Source organism: Anser brachyrhynchus, assembly GCF_964034855.1.
Source record: "Anser brachyrhynchus genome assembly, chromosome: 8".
Taxonomy (NCBI): Eukaryota; Metazoa; Chordata; class Aves; order Anseriformes; family Anatidae; genus Anser; species Anser brachyrhynchus.
Window position 1 is genome coordinate 13,498,601 of NC_137702.1, and position 19,736 is coordinate 13,518,336.

General features: G+C 37.3%; 1 long non-coding RNA gene across 1 annotated transcript; it reads left to right on the forward strand.

The window, feature by feature from the left end:
- Positions 1 to 1,502: 1,502 nt before the first annotated feature.
- On the forward strand, positions 1,503 to 19,543 carry LOC308199138. Its single transcript, XR_013954414.1, has 3 exons — positions 1,503 to 2,921; positions 6,854 to 6,944; positions 18,223 to 19,543. It is a non-coding gene; the product is annotated as an uncharacterized lncRNA (long non-coding RNA).
- Positions 19,544 to 19,736: the final 193 nt, after the last annotated feature.

Below are 19,736 nucleotides of genomic sequence, written 5' to 3' on the forward strand. Positions count from 1 at the left end.
TTTGTATGCAGCGGTTAAATAGGTAAGTAGAGCTCATTTACTAGCATAACCAGAATAGCTTTTGTCTATTTACCAACAGCAATATAATCACTGGGGCGGAGAGCTGAGTGCAGGCTCAAAATCCAGCTGGGAACATGGGCAGGTCTTTTTGATCCACTATGCTTGTTCATATTCATGCAAGGTGAAACATTGTTTTTGACAACTGTGTAGATATATCTAAATGTTGGAAAACTTAAGATAAATTCAATCATGTCAAGGAAATGAGATGCCCATTGTCTACAGCGGATATTGCTGGATTCAGCAGTAAGATAATTTTTGTCTAAACTTGGTCTTACTATAGATGCTACACAAGCAAATAATAAACTGATCATTGTGCACTACACGACCAACCACGCATCACAACAGAGCTGCTAGTCAAAACTTCACACCAGTGAATGTAATATAAAGATGCTTTTATTTTAGTTTGCTTTAAAGAATTGAATAGTAGCTGCTTTGTATATTAGAAGACTTTGTCTCTTGTTCCTTCTCACAACACTGGCACAAAGACATTTAAATGAATCAAATAAAAATGTAGATTTACTTTCTAAAGAAAGCTTATGGACATTGGCAGGATGTGAGGTATACTAAGGGAGTACAAAATTTAAACCTTGTACCAGTTCAGTGATTAATTGTGCAGTTAAGTGCATCATTGTCTGAAGAGGAAATATTTCTTTCCTGAAGCTCCTTAATTTTGCATAATAGATGAGAGAGAAAAAATCCACCCTCCCTTATTTTTTAAATCTACTTTTAATGACAATTGTTCCTCTTTTTTTTTTTCTTTTCTTTTTTTTTTTGATTTATTGAAGAATCAGGAAAAAAAAAGATCTTATGCAATAAATTGTACTTTAGCTCTATGACTAATTTTTTATTGTGGAAAATCAGACACAGTAAAACTTTGATGTGTACAGTTAAAAATAACATATATTAAGTATTTCTGAATAAATAAAATTCAAAGAATCTGCTCATTGACAATGCAGAACTCAAAACAAGGTTTGAGTGTGAATTCAGTGTGAATTATTTGTTCAGCTCTCTTCATTATACCTTTGGTTTGCTTGATTACTACTAAAGAGACTTTCATGGAATATGATATTTTCAAGGACTGAACCAAGAGTACAAAGGAGACCTGAGCTGACACCATCAAATTTAGGAGGCCTTGAATTATGAATCCTTAATCCTCTATCTCTTTGCAAAGACCGTAAACTACTTTTTTTCTTTTCTGAAAAAAAATGCCTATTTTCTTTTTTCCTTTTTTTTTTTTAATATATCACTTATATAAACTTATGTCAGCAGTCAGCAATCATAAGGAACTGTAAAATAAAAAATCAGTAAGTGCAAACAGTATTTGAGAAAAAACATCTTTTAAGAAAAAAAAACAGTTTTAACTTTCAGTGAGTAACATAAACTGTAACAGGTAAGTAAAAACCTCCTGTTTTATGAAATTAAAATTCTTTTTAACTCTTAATTTTCTGAGTGCAAAATAAATGTTTCAACATTTTAAAATACTGAATATAATAACGTTTTACTGTTTAGCTGAAAGTACATATTAGGTGACTGGCACAAGAGGCAGAATATTTGGTGCTTTGGAGGTTGTTGTGGAATTTGATTGCACAATACCCTTATTTCTCACTTTTTAAGGAATAGTTCTTTTTTATGCAGAAAAGGACCATGTTGCTTCTAATTTACTGTGCATTTTAGAAGAGAACTGGAGGTTTTCTTTGAAAGGGGCATAAATGTCTTGAAAATGAAAACCTGCAGCAGCTGGTGGCACCTTTAAAGTGGCTGCCTTTTCAACCTGAGGCCAGCCCTGCTTGATAAACTTGAGGCTGATATAGTTTGTGCATAAGCCAAACTCTTTTTGTTGTTTTAAAAAGTCAGCTGTTTTACCTCTGTCCTGAAAGATCCTTCCTGTGTGTATATAAATATAACAGGAGAAGACATTCAGAAGATGACTCTAGATAGGGATTAAAAAACTTTTTTTTTTTTAATATCATTATTTTTTGAAGATAAGTGCAGTTATATCAATTTCTTAGAGTCGGCTAGAAGATATGGAGTTGATATGATTTAGCGAGCCACTGCAATGATGTCTACTGCATGTTGTCTACAACACTTTATGGAATGGAGAGAAAGACAGACATCAATCCTGAATTCTGTGTCTGTTTAAATATGTACTTACTGAGGAAAGCATAGATAAAAGAAACAATTAGAACAAGAGAGAGCAACGGGAGGTGGGTCGTGGGTGGGGGTATGTTTTGTTCAAGGTTCCAAGTCTTCATGCCCTTTTGATCTTTATATTAAAGGAATATTATATGATCACATAAGAGCTAGGAGCTTGATTTCTGCTTATAGATTTATTTTTAAAGCACTAGTAATAGAGAGTTAATTGTTTAGTAGTTGAATAAATATGTATATTAACAACTGTTCCTGTTGTTTACAGTTTACTTTTGATCACTGTTGATCCTATAACTGATACAGACGTTTCAAATGGGACACTAACCCAGCTTGAATGCACTGGAGGAGAAAGTGGTTTCCTGAGCTGAGACAGGGACAGGATGAGATTCCCTCTGTCATACAGCCACCACCTGAAAAAGATAAGTTGAAGGATTAGTAAAACAAGTGTGTTTGCTGAGCTTCTTTGGCAGGTGCTGTTGATCAGCATTAACTTAATCATGGCTGTTTCTTGAGGGCTGCTGGAGTTGTTCTGTTCCTTCCTGAGCCTGAAACCTGCAAAGATTGACTCAGCTGCTGTGGGGGGCTGGCTGTACTCTTGCCTTCTGCTCTGGGCAATGCAGTCTGCAGCACTACCCCTGCTAATCAAGTGAAATATTTTGTCACTTTGGCTTCTCAGTAATCAAGAAAAAATGTGCATGAATTTTTTGCCTCAGGTATGTACAGCATGAGAATATGTGTTCATGTTGTTCACTAAGATGGCTTGAGTTATTTAAAAATATATATATTCATCTTCTGGTTCTAGGTTATGGGTATTTTTTTTGTGTCTTTGTTGTTGTTGTTTGTTTGTTTGTTTTGATTTTTTTTCCCTGATAAAGATTTTTTAGAAGTGTTTTAAAAAATAAAAAAGCTGCTGTCAACTACTGACTGATTCTGTGTTTTTACATTCTGTTTCCAACTTGGCATAAATCCTAAAATTAATAAAATGATGTGGTACTCCTCTTGGTAATTAAAGCAAGATGATTATTCTACAATAATAATCCTCTTAAATAGTGAGGCATATAAACAATGGAAAGATAATTCTTTGCTCAGCAATGTAATATATTGGTAAATAAAAAATAGATTACTTTTGAATTGATAAACAGGTAATCCTGTTTCAGTCAGAATAATGAATCTTCATTTGGGTAACAAATGAGCATTTGGTTTGTGACCCTGAAGATATAGAGTAGAATGCAGATAGTCCATGTGTTCAGAAATGACTGTTTTATCAGCTTGCTGATTCCGAGCCTAAAGCATGGATTGTAGCTAAGGATAACAATCTGTTCTATCCTTCTGACTTCAAATATTCTGATAAATACTAAACAAATAAAGGTATAAAGGGTATTTCACCTGTTTGTTTTGGTTTTTTTTCTTTTGAAACCGTAAACTTGTCTATGCTCTAAATGCTATGCGGATCATGGATAGTTTTCTGCAAATGTATATTTGATGCTTTTTCTAATCTTAGGTGAGCAGAATTGGCTCCTTAACACAAAGCAAAATTACCTCTAGTGCAGAGGCAATCAGCTTTAGGTATGAATACTTCTCAAAGGTAAACAGCTCTCTGACAGAAGGGGCTGGAGCAGCCGTTGTGGGATGTGGGTACAGACATCCTGCAGTGTTAGCTGGGGAGAGTGTGATGGAGAGAGAAATAAAGGGCTCAGTCCCTTATGCGTTATCTTATGCGTTTCACAATGGTTAGGCTGGTCACTATAGGTACATTCAGAAATTTCAAAGCTGTATCTAACATTTAGTGCAGATTGACTGCACAGACCAGGTGCAGCAAGTCCAAGTTTTTCTAAGTAGCTGTGTAAGCAGAAAGCCGGATATATCCTATAAGCCTAGTTGTCATGGGCACAATACAGAACAGAAATCACAGGACCTGTATTCCTTACCTGTGTTGATATTTTGGATTTTGATATTTAAATGCTTGTGATATTATCTGTTATGTTTATGTTAATCTGACCAAATAAATGGAAATACAAAATAATGTTATAATATAGCATATAAATAAAATTTTCTTCATGTCTTACACTGATGTAAATCAGAGCAGAATTCATCCCCTAAATCTTTGCTTCATCTGTAAACAGGATTGCTAAAGTTAAATAAATAAAACTGATGGGTAATGGTTATATGTTTCTTGGAAACAACAGTTGTGTTGTAATTGCTAGTAGTACTGGGATATAGTTGAAAAAATGATTCATGCTGAAGCTAATGTAGCAGGGAGCTCTACTATGAAACTAAAGAGAATAAGTTTAGCCCTAGCTATGAACTCTCTTTAGGCCTCAACGTTTTCCACCCTTCAAAGTAAATAAGTACAAATTACGGCTAATTTCTTGCAATCCTTTGATTGAAAAAGTAAAAAACATTGCAGTGGGAGGGAGCCAAAACAAATTGTCACCTGGAAATCTCCGGTTACATATTTATCTTTTTTTGTGTTTGTGCAAAATTCTTTGTCCTTTGTCACTCTATCACAGATTACTGGTTTTGGAGCAAATGAATATGTTTGTCATATCCATTCTCATATGAAAATAACAGCTAAGGTTTTATTCATACCACTCCAGAATATGTTGGGGTTTTATGCGTATGTTATTTGAAGAAGTATGTTCAAGTTTATGTAAAGCAAGAAGAGATCTACCCTGGGAAAGCTCCTGAGCTATGTTCCTGTATGCTGAAAGACATTGTAATAATTCCTCATTCTCTGTTGTCGCTTCTGGAATAGAGGCTTCTCTGACAACGTGTGTGTGTGTGTTGAATGTAGAAATGGACATACTGTCTCTCAACAGGACTTATTTAATCCAATTTCTGATGCTATTATCACTGACAGCTTTTAGGGGAGCAGCTGTAGTTTTGATTTATGTCCTCAAAGAATTTATTCTGTCAAGGAACATTTCCAAATACGTCGGGACACATAAACCCTTCTCAAAAGGGATCCCTTATGAAGTATAAAATGATAGGATCAAGGGATTACAAGTGTTTGAAATGTTTCTGGTTTAAAACAACGTATAACCCTTTGGGTTCTTAACTACATTTTGTCTATTCCAATCAGTCTTAATGCAAAAACCCTTGAAGACGTTGTTAAGAGTGGTAAGTAGGGGCAACTTCTTGGGTGAACCTCTCAGGGAACAATTAGATTGATCAATTTTATATAACAAACTTGGTTCTGTATCTGGAACCTGTCAAAGAATATAGGGAGTTTAAATGTTTCCATGAAAGCTTCTACTATATGATCTAAAGACTGAGAAACTACTGTTTACGTCTTTAAGTATGTAAACTTGACAACTATATTGAAAATTCTAGTGCATCAACGGCAACCATAAAAATGGAGTAGCCCTAATAGGCTGTATCACTCATTTCTGTATGACTGCTTGGTATGCAGCTCTTGCAACAAACTAGTCATGAACTTGGTATAGTTGTGTGACTTATGGCTCAGTGATTGGAGGCCTTGAAAATAAATTATCTGTAAAAGTCCTTCTAAGAATATGGTGTTACTACTACATTGTAGTAAGTCAAAACTGAAATTTTGCGAAGATTTGTTGTAAAGATTTTTATTGTGTAGAGGTTAAAGATTTACATGTGTTTTACGTTGGCATATTAATGAGACCAGACGATATCTATAAGAGTAAATACCAATAAATCTTTCCATTAGCAAATAGCATGAACTAATAGGAGTAGAGAGCAAAACTGGTAACGTGTATTTACACTAGATATGTTTGTGATATCTTTACTTTGGGCTACCTCTCTGCTCATCTGCAGCTAGAGTACCTTGGAGCTGTTTCTGCAGTACATCTCCTGGCAGAGTTTCTTTTTGTAGAAACCCAGTTCATGTGCTCTGAAATGTCAAGGCTAACTGACTTTTTTCCTTTTCTGAAGACATCTGGAAAGACTGCTTCAGAAGTGTACTCCTGATCCAGATTAATGTGCTAATGATGATGTACCTCTTGTGTTTGCAGAATGAACAGTAAGACTGAACACTATGCTACCTGCGTTTTCCAGTGTTTTGCGTTACTGATATTTGAGATTCCAAATGGAGAGCCCTCATAGCGAAGGGTTCAGTAATACTATCATTATTGATTCATTTCAATTCTTAGTGGCTTTTTTATTCTATTAAAGATTATGTGAATCATATACTCAATGTGTTAAGCAATAATTCCATTTATCATGAGTATTCATGTGAGTGGAACATGATTTGTGGAAACCAAGTCCAAAACAGAAGAATGAACACAATCCCTGGGATTAATTATTAAGAAAAGGAGAAAATTCATGTGATATTGAAGCAGCCCTAAAATAGTTCTTGGTACTATCTTTAGCAAGCAGAGCTGCTCAAACTAGACCAGAGGTGAAAAGATAGGATACCTATTCAAATACAACTAGCATAATACTATAGGTATGTTACCAAAATGTCTGAGGAGAGTAGCTGGGGGATGCTTGTGGGGAGCATATGTATGAGCTTGAAGAAGCATATGTATGAAGTGAATTTTATTTCAGAACAGATGTCAAATATGTTGAACTGTGATACAATGTAGATCGCTTTATTGGCTTCCTTGTAAGAGACAATTTTTAAAAGAATACTGACTAATATCTTTTACTTTCTTGTACACTGTCATGGGAGAGATAAGTCGGTGACCAACTTCTTGAAGGGATGAAGAACTCCTTTGAGGTGAAGGAGGCCAAGAGAAAAAGGACACTTTCCTTGAGGCAAGGTAACAAGATGTTGGGCATCCAATGGTGGGTTTGGGAGACTTTTTTTTTTTTTTGAGCTCTTGACAAAGGGGCCCTTGACATTTCTCTCTTTCCTTTCTGAGGCCTTCCCTCGCGGGGGGGGGGGGGGGATGAAAAAGCTCATAGGAAATGTAAGTGATCTTTATTGACCTGTGACTTTTGTGTAACCATGGCCTCTGGCATGTAACTCAATGTGCATTTCTTGTCAAAACAGGTAAGGGAATTGTGCACTGCCCTGAAGGAATGTATAGTGTGTGTGTCTGTACAGTGCTACAGTGCTGAAAGGCATGAGATAGATGTGAGGGCTGAGGTGAGAAGAGGAGGATACAGAAAAATGTGAGAGGGAAGAATCATTGTGAAATGAATTATTTCTTTTTCCCTCAGTGCTGATGGAGGATTCTCAGTTATTTACTCTTTTCTCTATTATTACTCTTTTCTCAAAACTTCGTATTTATTTTTATTCACGAACTATATAGTTGTTTGTTTTTTTCTAAATTTGATGATGTTTCATAGATTTAATTACTATTTCCATCCATTCCTTAATTGTATACAATAATTACTGCATATAAACAGCCTATCAGGAAAAACCTGACAGGCTATGTATTGCTAGTTAGCTTTACCTGTGACAGTTGAAACACTTCATACCACTGATATGAACTGGAGGAAGAAAAAAATGTCCAGCAAACATGTACCCTTCCTGGAAAAGGAAGGTTTCGTATTCTTTCTAAAGATTAGGTCAGCAATTAAACACAGGAGTTAAGGTTCCCATCAAATATCCATGTGAAGAGGTGGAACTTGAAAAAGAACAAGAAAACTCTTTCAGAAAGCATTGTAAGTGGCTAACTTAGTACTAGATTTACTTTGGACTTCCTACCAGGCAAGAGTGCTGTGTCAGAAGTACGGGGATATCCAGAAGTGCTGAAAATGTGTAGGGTCATCTTGGGGTTCTGCCATTCCACCCATGGTTTAAAAAGCGAGGCAAAAATATGGTCTTTTTTAAGGCATGAGATGAAAGAATTGTCTCTTATATGGCCTCTGTTTTGTAGGGAAAACAAAGTATGTGAGGTACAATAGACTTGTACAGAAAACCTACAGCTAAATCTGACAAATCTGTAAGAGGTACAGGCAACTTATTCCAGTTTTGGGGTCAAAAGACATGTCAAACGATGTATCTTTCTACTTCACTGGAGGCCTGATTCCCGTCTTAGGAATGAATTTTTAGATAGCAAAAACAAAATACACCAAGGCATTTGGCAGTTTCTAGGGAGGAAAATTTGGGCCCTCTGCTCCCTGTGTTGCCAGGAAACTTTTTTGAAACTGGAATGAATTTTATTAAGGAACAGTCATGGGATTGTTTTTCTCAGGTGGGAGATTGTGAGAAGTGATGGAGCTGTCAGCAACTTATCCAGTCTCCGCAGACTTGGACTAACTCAAAATGGTTCTTCAATATCTTGTCTGTGGGAGTCAAACTTTAGTAAGGCAGTTCTGGTCAGCAGTTGTAAGAAAAATGACAGAATAGATTGCGGACAACTTTGGAATATGACCTCAAAACACCTAAAATAAGGAATGATTTATTGAACAAGACTGCAGTCATTTAAGGAGTTAAAGGAAGCGCTCTCAAAAAAAAAAAAAATTCATTTGCCATAAATTCTGCTGCAGTTATGTGAAAAGTTGATTGGATTCTTTCAGTACCATAAGATTGAAAGAATTGAGCAAAAATGCTTGATACAAAAATTATTTTTTTTTCTGGAAAGAAGGGTCAAAAATATGAGAATTTGAGACTTTATGAAACTCTTCTCAGGTCACATAGAGGGACTGGAATTTAGGCTTCCTAAAATGACTGGATCAGGACTCACTGCAGGGCATGCATACCTGTGAATTAATTGATGGCTGGACTTGAACTAAAGAAAATGCATTGGTAAAAGTAAGTCTCAAAACACATTTTTTTCCTCTGCTCACTGCATTGTATATTTTCACTGGGCCAGTAGTCCATTCAAATTGCATAAGTGATCAAGTGTAGTCTCTTCTTATTTTAAATACCCGAGTTATGATGTACTTTTTGGCTTGGGGAAAGAATGAGAAAAAACATTCAAAGGAGGATTTAGGAAATAGGCTGAAGAAAATAAAGCATGTGAATAATATTAACACAGAAGAGTTATATAGACCTTTTGACGTTTTTGAATGAGTCTTCTGTGCGCTACTTTGAGATTAGTTGAGATATTTACAGATCTTGTCAAAGAGAAAAGGAAAGGATGAAAGTGATTGGGGGGGGCCAGGACAGCTCACTGGTCCCTACTGTAAAGCTATCATCCAATCCCTGTGTGATTACTTTTTCTGGTCTCACTTCATAGAAATATTTCATAGGAAAAGACAACTTCTCCTTGTGCTTTAAGCTGACTTCTGATCACTTGCATCAGATTTACCTAACTGTTTCATCCTGGGAGCAACGAGATCTGACCTGAGAGTTCATGTCAGCAGCAACAGTCTCTCTGCTAGATGCACCTATGGGGCAAACAACAAAGTGTTTGCAAGCTTGCAGGGGTTTGTTTTCCACAGCTCAAAAACATCCACTCCTGAACAGCTGACAGTAGCAGCTCTACTAAAGGGTCCCACAGAACAATCAATTTGAACTGTAAAATATCCCATAAGACAGCTTTGCTCCCACTGTTACTGCCTCCTGCCCCAGAATTCAAACCTAATTTGAGGAACATTTTGAGGAAGGAAAATTCAAAGGAGTGTTCAGTGCAAATATATTGAAGACTGACTTATAAATCACAAATGATTTGGGGGTTTGGCTGCCCTGTTTCTGTGCTTCATGAGCATCAATCCACCTTACAGAGTCAGGCACTATGGCTTCAGCGTCTGTATGCTTTATGAGTGCATGCTGTGTTAGGTGCCTGGAGATAAGGTATGCAGAAGGCAAGGAATTGAATGAGAAGTTATAAGAAATGCCTAAAAAGAGGGCTCAGGCCTGAGCATCGCACCTGTAAGTCTGCAATCCCCTTTCCTCCAGGTAAGATTTGCAACTGATAGCCATCTCCTGAAGTTTGGTGTATAAACCACATTATTACCTCTTCACAAAAAGCATAGTGAATACTTTAGGGGTTGTTCTTTGCTTCACAAAATTAGAATGGGCTTCTGTCTGTCCCACAAGGCAGGTTTGATTCCCTGGTTTGAAACTGGGATTTGATGGTAGATCTCCCACTTCTCAGTTAAGTGTACTTAGTATTGGTTTACTGGGAATTGTCTCTCAGAATTTGTCCCCGATTAAAACTGTTCCACTTCATGTAAACAATTAAATATTAATTAAGCTGGGGGAAAAAGAAGGGAGGTGAGATTGGCTCTATAGCCTGGTGGTTAGGGCAATCATGTGGGCAAGTCAGATTCACGTCCTTCTTCACTTAATTATTTATACCAAATGGAATAGTGTCAGCTGTAGGGAGTGAAAGATTTACCTCGGACAGTGCTGTAGCCTAATGGTTACAGTAGGCTCTCAGGAGGGTGACAAACTAGACTTAAATCCCTTTGTCAGACCAAAACAGGGATGCTTATGAACTCAGATCCACAGAAGCTAGCTACTGAGCTGGGGGGGGGGGGGGAGGAGGACGGGAAGGGGGGGACTTTTTTTTTTCTCCAGTAGTTCCTGATGTTTTAGGATTATTTATTGGGTTAATTCAGTAGGTGTTCTTATATGTAAGATAACCAGAGGAATGCTTGGGCATGGGGGGGGGGGGGGGGGGGTGTGGAATGTGTGGTGTTATTGTTTTTGTTGTTGTTGTTACTGTTTTTATTTTAATGTAGTTGTTGTCTATGAGGTCTCACTATCAGGAGTTTAGACATTATATAATAGTTTAACCAGTATGTTTTGATCCAGGAGATATGCTTTGAAGCAGGTAAGTTCAGAGAAAAGAGTAAATACACTTGAGAATAGCTAATAATAGTCTGGTAGGGAGGTACTTTGCAAAACAGTATTCTTTACCCAGCAACATCTATGTATTTTATAGCAGAAGACAATTAGGGAATTTAAATGCTTCCAGAGGAGGGAGTTCCAAAGAAGAGACACAGAGGTCTGGATTTTGGCCTTGGTCACTAAAATTACAGTGATACATGACTCCATTTGTGAATATAGGATTTGAGAATTTTTAACAACTTGTACTGAAATGTCCTAGTAAACTTTGTCATGAACCTGAAATCTGCAGCACCAAAAAGACTTGAAAAACTCATCTGAAGGAAATGCTGGCTGGGATACTCTTGGTAGAATTTGGGGAGCAAATTTTCTTGTATAGTTTGAACTGAATATAAAGAACATTTTTCATCACAAAGTTATTGCATGATAGGTCTTATTTCTTAGAAAGATACTTTTAAAAACTAGTGTCCATTTTAATTAGCATAATAGAAAAATGCTATATGACCTTATGTAATGCTGACTTTTGACCTTCAAAGTACTACTTTCTCCCCCAAAATACTGGACCTTTAGAGTTCATGGCTTCGTTCTGTTTCTCAGCACATGAGGTTGTATTGTTGGATCATCTAGCACTGTAATAGTAATTCATAACTGTAAGTATTTGGGACCTTTACTCATACGGCAACTACCCTATTTATCTATTTGTTTATATTTTAAGAAAAAATGACATGAGAATTTTTATGCATCAAGTATTATGAGAAAAATAACTGTGAGCTGTACTGGCACTCACCACCCTTCAGGGAATGGGTGTCCTTCAGATAGCCAGCTACTCCTCTGACTTCCAAAGATCTCTTCAGGCTAATTCATCCACTGCCTGTGACTCCACTTTCAATATTTCATGTTTATGTAACATCAATAACTTATAAGGGAATTGATGGGCAGGTAGATTTAAAAAAAAAAAAGTTAGGCCTACTTTGTGTACTTAAAAGTTGATGGTGTTGTTTTGGCCAGAATTTTCAATAATTTTCAATTTTAACTGTGAAGTCTTATTCTGAAGAGTAAAGTCATAAGGAGAACAATAACAATGTCAGGGATTGGACGGGACTTTGAAAGATCATCTAGTCCAATCCCCCTGCCAGAGCAGGAATACTTAAGTCACATTACACAGGAACATGTCCAGGTGGGTTTTGAATGTCTCCAGAGAATAAGACTTTCCCGTGCATTACTGTCAGGCCTGGTGTCTTATAAAACCAGTTATTATCAAAGAACCCGAAGCCCTGCCTGTAGCACTGGTCACATAGCCAATCATTTATGGACTGTATCCTTCTATTCCATCCCACGTCATCACCCCAGGATGAAAGGAGGGAAGAGAAAATGACTTGCACCCCAGAGTCTTTCACCAACTGTCCTAAGGCCTTCAAGTCTTTTTTCATTCCCCTCAGACTACGGGATACAGCTTCCTCCCCATCTATCTGGAAGATCAGTACTGGGTAGTAGTCTGTTGAGCGCACCAGGTTGGGGAGTGTCCTGGTGATACCCCTGATCTGGGCTTCAGGTAGACTACAGACTTCCCTTTGAGGGTCAATTCTGCATATCAAGCCCCCTGTTCCTCTCAGAGGAGAATCTCCTACTACAATTACCCTTCTTTCTTTCTTTTTGGAGGCAGTCTTGAGGCATGGTGTCAACTACCTCTTCCTGCATGACTTCATAGGTGGACCTTCCACCACATCCTCACCTACCTTTCCTTCAAGATCTGGGGTCTCAAACCTATTATGGAGGGGCACCTGGGGAAATGAAGTAGGTAGGGAGGGTGGTTGTCCATGGTGCCAAACTGGGACTCACTTCCAACCCTCCTCATCTTTTTGGTCCTCTCCCTCTGCACAACAGCGACAGGGCAGGGGCTCTGTCATTCTCTGGGGTGCATCCCCCTGGCACCCATCTCTCTGGCACACCAGGGAGTTATGCCACCAGTCCATCTCCTGCTCACACACCCTGATGCTCCTTAGTCTCCACCTCCTACCTGAGCTCAGCCACCATGGCAAGCAGACCTTTTGCCTGAGAACAGGCAGTCTCCCCACTGCCTTCCCCTGGCAGCGGCAGGCTCAGGCACTCCCTGCAGCCAGAGGCCTAACAGCTGTGTCTGCGGGCAGGCCCTGTGTCTGGGTTGCCACAGACATTTTGGATTGAGCTCTCTGCCTAGTGGACACCATGGTAGGTCTGTGATCTCTCAGACTGCCACTACTTGGTGCAGAGGCCCTGGGCCCTGCCACACCAGCTGCGCACCCGTGCGCATGAGCTGCTGCCCCTCACTGCTCGGGGCGGGCACGGTGTGTTGCTGGCCTCCCGGAGGCTTTTTCTTGGTAAAGGGTCAGGGCCCAGTCACCATTGCCATGGCAATGCCCAATTCCTGCCAGCCTCTGGAGAGCTGGCAGCTGCGGCCTGGTCACCCTGCTGTCCTGGGCCAGCCCTGTCAAGGCAATGGCCCCAGATCTCCCTGCAACTCGCAGTCAGGTGCTGTGGCTGTGCCGGCTCTAAGGTGGCTGACCTCAACTACAATAAAGTGCCCTATTACCATAGCTAAGATTATTATAACACCACTAAATATCACAGTATAAATTTTACCTTGCTGGGCTTCTTGAGATAATTTTATAGTTCATCTCAGATACCATGCTTTCACTTCACATCTGCCTGTGGCAAAGCAGAGGTATTCTCTTTGCAAACATGGTAGAAATTAGTCTTAAAAATAAAATACACCAGAATAGGCTGAGCTTTACCAATATGGTTTACATTTGTGATGGCTTAGCTTCCACATCTGATGAGGAAAAGCACCGGGCAAAATTGAGTTCTAAGGAAGTAATCAAAGATGCTTTGCTTTTGTAAGACTGGGGAGAAATGTCTGCAGGCTTTGTCAGGAATTGCACGCACATTGTAAAAATGGATCTGGAACTGTGAATGAGAGGATTTGAAGCAGAGCACTGAAAAACAACATCCTTGGGACTACATATTCTGGCTGCGCTAGATACCAGCGAGATTTTTAGGAGTCGCAAGTATAGAATAGAGAACTCACAAGAGTAGAAATAAGTAGAAATATTACACATGCTTCCTTGAAAATTGAAATACTCCTCCAGAAATTAATGCCTGAAGTGTCTTCTACTGACTTCTACTTCGCTAGCAAGAATCTAGCCTGATCATCAAATTAGACTGGATTAAATATATTTAGGCATCTTATTTTATTATTCCTCTGAATGTACTAACATTGTAAATTATATTGCATGTTTGAATTAAACTCGTTGAAAATTAATTAGTTTTGTCTACATATCACTTCAGAAAGCTTATGTCTTTAAGTTGCCCTGGGAACAAAGCCTGTGTCATCTTTAGAAAGATGTTCGAGGTATTGTATTAACCTAGGCTTTTAAAGCTAAAGTAAGGAACTGAAGACAGAATCTGCTTTCACCAAAGAAGAAATGTATATTGGATGTCAAATGCCTGCATATCAAAAGTTCTGAGAATGTTGCCTTCACAAGGAAGGAATGAACTACTGACATAAAGACTTATAAGTGCACAGGCTCACAAATCCCACCTGAGCAAAGCATATTCTACTTTGTACTTTTATGGCATTTTCCCATTCAGGATTTCAGAATGATTCACACATTTTAATGGTGGAAAAAAACAGGAATGCATGTAAACAGAAATCAAACACGTTCAGTTCATGCCTTCCTAAAATCGACTGGAAGATCAAGTGCAGAGAAACCAAGGAACAGAGATTCTTGAATAGCAATTTCCTGTCAACACATAATGATAAATGTCAAATATTGTCTACCCTGTTCTCCCACTTTGCTTGTGAAGAGGGTAGTCATACTGGAGACAAACTGATGGCCTGCTCCAAAGTGTATTCAAGTCAGTCAATCTTCAGTTTGCTTGTGTGCACTTTAGGTGAGGCAGTGACAAGTGTACTGCTATTTTACAGAGTATCTTCTAGAGTGGGATCAGTGGATTTATATGTTTTCCTCTGTGTAAGTGGGAATCAGTATTTGTTTATATTTATTATGTGTTCCTTTTTTCTATGTGGATATGGATTTCCACTTCAAGATTTCAGTCTTAGGCTGATAGAAATAGAATATTAAAGTATGCTTCTTTCTTATAAAGCATAACTTTAAAAATAATAATTGTTTATATATATATATATACAATCTTCAGACAAACAAACGCTACTGTTAATTACTCACCTCTACAGACAGTAGAAAAGCAAATAGAATGACGATCTCCATGTTAGCAACTTCTTATTTGGTAGAAAGGTTCTTTAAAGAATGAAAATGTGACCATGACTTGAAGTAGCACACAATGAATCATACAACTCTTGTAAATGGGTTAGGTTCCTCCATTTCTGTGCATAGTATCACTGTCTTGCTTACGTTTGGGGGGCTGTCTATGGCATCGTGATGTGTTCTCAGAGCACTGATTCAATAGAATGACCATGGTATATGGTCAGGCAATGATTCAAGTACACAAGCATGTGTTGTGCCCCATCTGAAGACAATTTTTGCTGTTTCTAGGAGAAAAATGAGGAAGAATAAATAAAGCAAGAAGCTGAACTTTAAAAACAAATAGCAGTGATTTGCAGAAGGAATAAAAGGGAAAATATGACCATCTGAAAGATAAATAGGCTTAAAAGCATTATCCTCAAATACAGTTACATTCTGATCTTACAGGGGCTAAAGAAAGGGATGTTGGTGCCAATTAGAGCATCCCCAGATTTCTAAATGTCTGCGTTTCCAGATGTACCTGGAATTCAACTTCAGCCTTACAACAAGATTTCCTATTTTGTATTTGATGGTTTTCTTTTTTTGTGAAAATTAAGATACTCCTCCAAGGTCCATAGCTGCCGTGTTGCCAGATTTCACAGATTTGGTGTTCAACTGTTGTCCTAGATGAACATAATTGTAAATGTGTATTAATAATACTTAGTACAGGGAACGTTTTGCAACCAGCTCTTGATAACATGTCAGTAGTAATTAATACAATTGGAACTGAAGGACGGTAACAAAAATATGTGATGTATAAGTATTGGCTTGTAATAGGAGATGCATTGAGATTGTGGAGAAACATCTACAGAAAAGTGAAAAATCAATTAAGCTATTTTAGAAGTAAAGATTTTTTCAAGGTTATGAAGATATATGCAAGCAATCTAACTGTTGTTCATCATGCACTTTAACAATATATAGTACTGTGGTTTTGGTCCTAGCTAGTGAAATCTAACTGGTGTGCAAAATTTTGGCGGAATTTAGATAGTTCCAAAAGCAAAAAAGGTTTTCTTCTTTTTGAACAGTTATGTCATTGGTGAAAGACAAGTTGAGGTAGAATCAACTATTCATTTACATGTTGCACTTACAGTAGTTTTGCACAGATTTTAGAGAAGATGCAACCTTGGCCACGTTTTATAAAGAAACAAACACAGACAATATGTTGGTGGCAGTAGTCCCCATAGGAGCTCTGCATTGCACAGCTCCTCTTCCGATTGCCTTGCCCTCCAATCCTCAGACTCTGCCTGGTACCTTATGAAGCTCCTCTGCCCTCCAGCTGTGTCATATACTGAGGCAAGCAGTAAAGTGCTGTCTTCTCTATGTGACTGCTTTTATAGAGCATGGAAGCATCAGCTCTCTTGATCCACCTCCATTGTATTTCTGATCAAATACCTACACCATCACAAAACAAACAAACAAACAAAAACTATGCAGCTTACCTTTGCGTGTATTCTCAGAGCACTATAGTGAATATATGTATCTTATGTCCCTACAAAAACTCTGTCCCTTTTCACCTGGTGGGGAGGTAAGAGCCCTGGATATATTTGCAGACGAAAAGTGTTCCTGGTTTTCTTAATACCACACCTCTTAATTTGCCAAAGTCAAGGAGAATCTCTCTGAAGTCTGATCTCTGAAACTGTTTGTATGGCCTTTCCCACTTGAGTAAAACGACTCGTAACTACTGATACAGCCTTGTAAATAAATGTAAACCTAAAGAGGTTCACTATAGCTTCTTCTTTTCTTTCCCTTTCTCCATGTAATGTTTCTCCAAAGAAAGATAGTTTGGTTGCCATGGAGTATATTGACCTGACATTCTTCTAAACTTCCCTAATAATCCAGTGTTAGCATAAGCTTTGTTCCTCTTTGCAATTGTGAGTGAGAACATGTTTGTACATTGTCTACAAGGATAATATGAAAATACTATATTTTTGGAGAACACAAATAGAAAAGCTTTGAAATCTGCCAGTATTGGTTGAGATATTTTAATCTTGTGATATTAATATAAAAATTAAAATACATTTTATTACTCCATTTCAACATACAGCTTTTATTTTACCATGTAACTAAAAATGCAATTAAAAAAAAATTTAGTTACCATGTAACTAAAAATGGCTTTAGACCTCTGCCTTCATTATTAAGCCAAGGAATTTAAATTTAGGCATCACCTACATTATTTATAGTTTGTTTTAGTGTACAAAACATTGTTTTAAGTTTATCTTAACATTATAATATTAATCACAATGTGTCTCTTTCGAGTAAGGTAATTTATTAGTTCCAATTCATGGTTTTTGTGTGTTGTGTTGAGAACAGAGCTACACAGACATATTTACTGATTTTTGTTGTTGTTTTGTTTTTTTTGTTGTTTTGTTTTGTTTTTCTTATTCAATTCAGTCATGTTATTTTTTTTTTTTGGTTCACTCATAGAATAGATTATTTTCAGCTCACTGAAAGGAACTGAGATGCCCTAAAAATAAAGTGGTTCTACCAGACCTTTTGCAAACTTGAAAGGCTTTTGACCATAAAGGCCTGAAGACTAACACATAAGAAAATTACCTGCAAATATAGGACAATTTTCAACTTCGTCAGGTTCACAGGACAATGCAATGAACACCTCACTGTTTTTTTCTTGAGCTGAATGCTAATTTAGAGGTCCAGAAAGCCAATGTTGTCATGGATGAAAAGTACAGTCACTGATATCCTACAGAGAAAACGGATATATAATTTAAATTTTAGAAAATTTACAGATAATCAGCGAAGAAACTCTGAGAAAGCAAGTTAGGATAGGTGTTACCTCTTTTGCCCATGAAGTCAAAACAAAATACTTTCCAACACTACGGAAATATTGAAAAAGTGTATATATACCCAAGAATTTGAATGTTTAAATCATCTGAGAAGGGTCACAAATCCAAGTATTCTTTTGGTTATTTCAAACACTATTGAATCTAGACAAAGAGAAAATATGTCAAAAATAATCAGATGGGTATCTTCCACTTTAAATTGATTTGTCATTAAAAATATATATATATCCTTTTTTGGTTTCCATGTCTTATTTAGTTAAAGCAAGGAGAAAATGGAGGATTGGGTGCAGCATAAGCTATCAAAACTCCTTGCTCCTGTTTTCTGGACACTAAAAGTCTGCAACAAATTTGCTGGATGAGATCAATGCAGAACATAAACACAGAAGATCAGCTTGACTTGGACATTGATTTGACATAAACCTTCACTTTTGACATTCTTTTTTCATGATCTGTACAGTTCTTAAAATTCTGCACTTCAGTCCTGTTTAAACTTTACTTACATGTTTCTTTTTTAAAGCTGTTTGTGTTTCTGTCTATCCTATAATATTAAATTTATGTATTTCTTTAATTGCTTCTGCTTTTTATTTGTGTATATTAGTATAATAATCTCACAGCTGGAGAAATTTAAGAGGTTTGATATGGGAAATACTTTTGTATGTCTACTTTTTATGGCCATCTTAATTTGGTTTCACATTGAACACACACTGCTTTCTTATTAAAATAAATAAAAAAAAATAATTAGCTTGATATACAATGGGCAAAAACAATTAAAAACAAGATTTGTGGCCAAGCAACAGGAATCTGGCACTAGGAATGCAGGAAAACTGATTCCCAGAAGAGTAGACTTGTTTTCTGTAACTGACTTGGTCAATACAATACAAAATACAAACTGCACAACACTTAGGAAAGTAGTAGTAAAGAGCTTGTCTCAGCTGATGTTAACATGTCTTCTGGTAGTAAAATTCTCTTAATGAGCACAAAGTGATACATAGATCTTATGTGGCTGTGCAGCTGCTTCAGATGTTTTCTTAGCAAAATGAATGCTGAATGGAAAGTTCTAGTAAGGAGACTTCGTGTCTTCAGGCAGAGTTATGGCAAATGTTGACATAGCCCACCAGGTCTGTGTGATCTTAACTGCGTTCTGCTCAGTTCATTAAGGACTAACTTGATAGGAAACCCCAAAACCCTCATTCTTTTTATGTCTTTGAGGATGTAACCTTCACTCTTGCCTTTTCTCTAGACTGTGAATAGAATCTTAGTTTAAGTACTCTCTCTTGTTTGCACCTTCATTTGACTCGTTTCTACACTAGTCATTTTCTTTCATCTATAAAGTCAAGTCAGAAGCAGTATGCATAAGGAAACAGAGACCTAAGGCTGCCAATTGGTTGATATTCAAAGCAACTACAGAACTGAAGTATCATCAAAAGTCAGTCCAAATGACGGACTGATTATCCAGATCTACATCTTCCCTCTCACATGCAACTTATTTCAGTTGTCTGCAAGTCACCAGAACTCTCAGCCTTGACTCAACATAAAATGGATCTCTTAATAGAAAAAAACATCTCAAAATCTTTGCTAGATTATCCTATCTGCAGGTATTCACTAGTGAACATTTTTTTCAGTAGCTTTACTAAATTCAGTTAGTTTACCTGAAATAATACCAAGACCACAACTTCACTCAATTTTCAAGTACTTGGATAATGAAAACCTGTATGTAAGTATTAAGAATGACTTAGTGAAAACAAACAAACAACAACAAAACACCAAAAA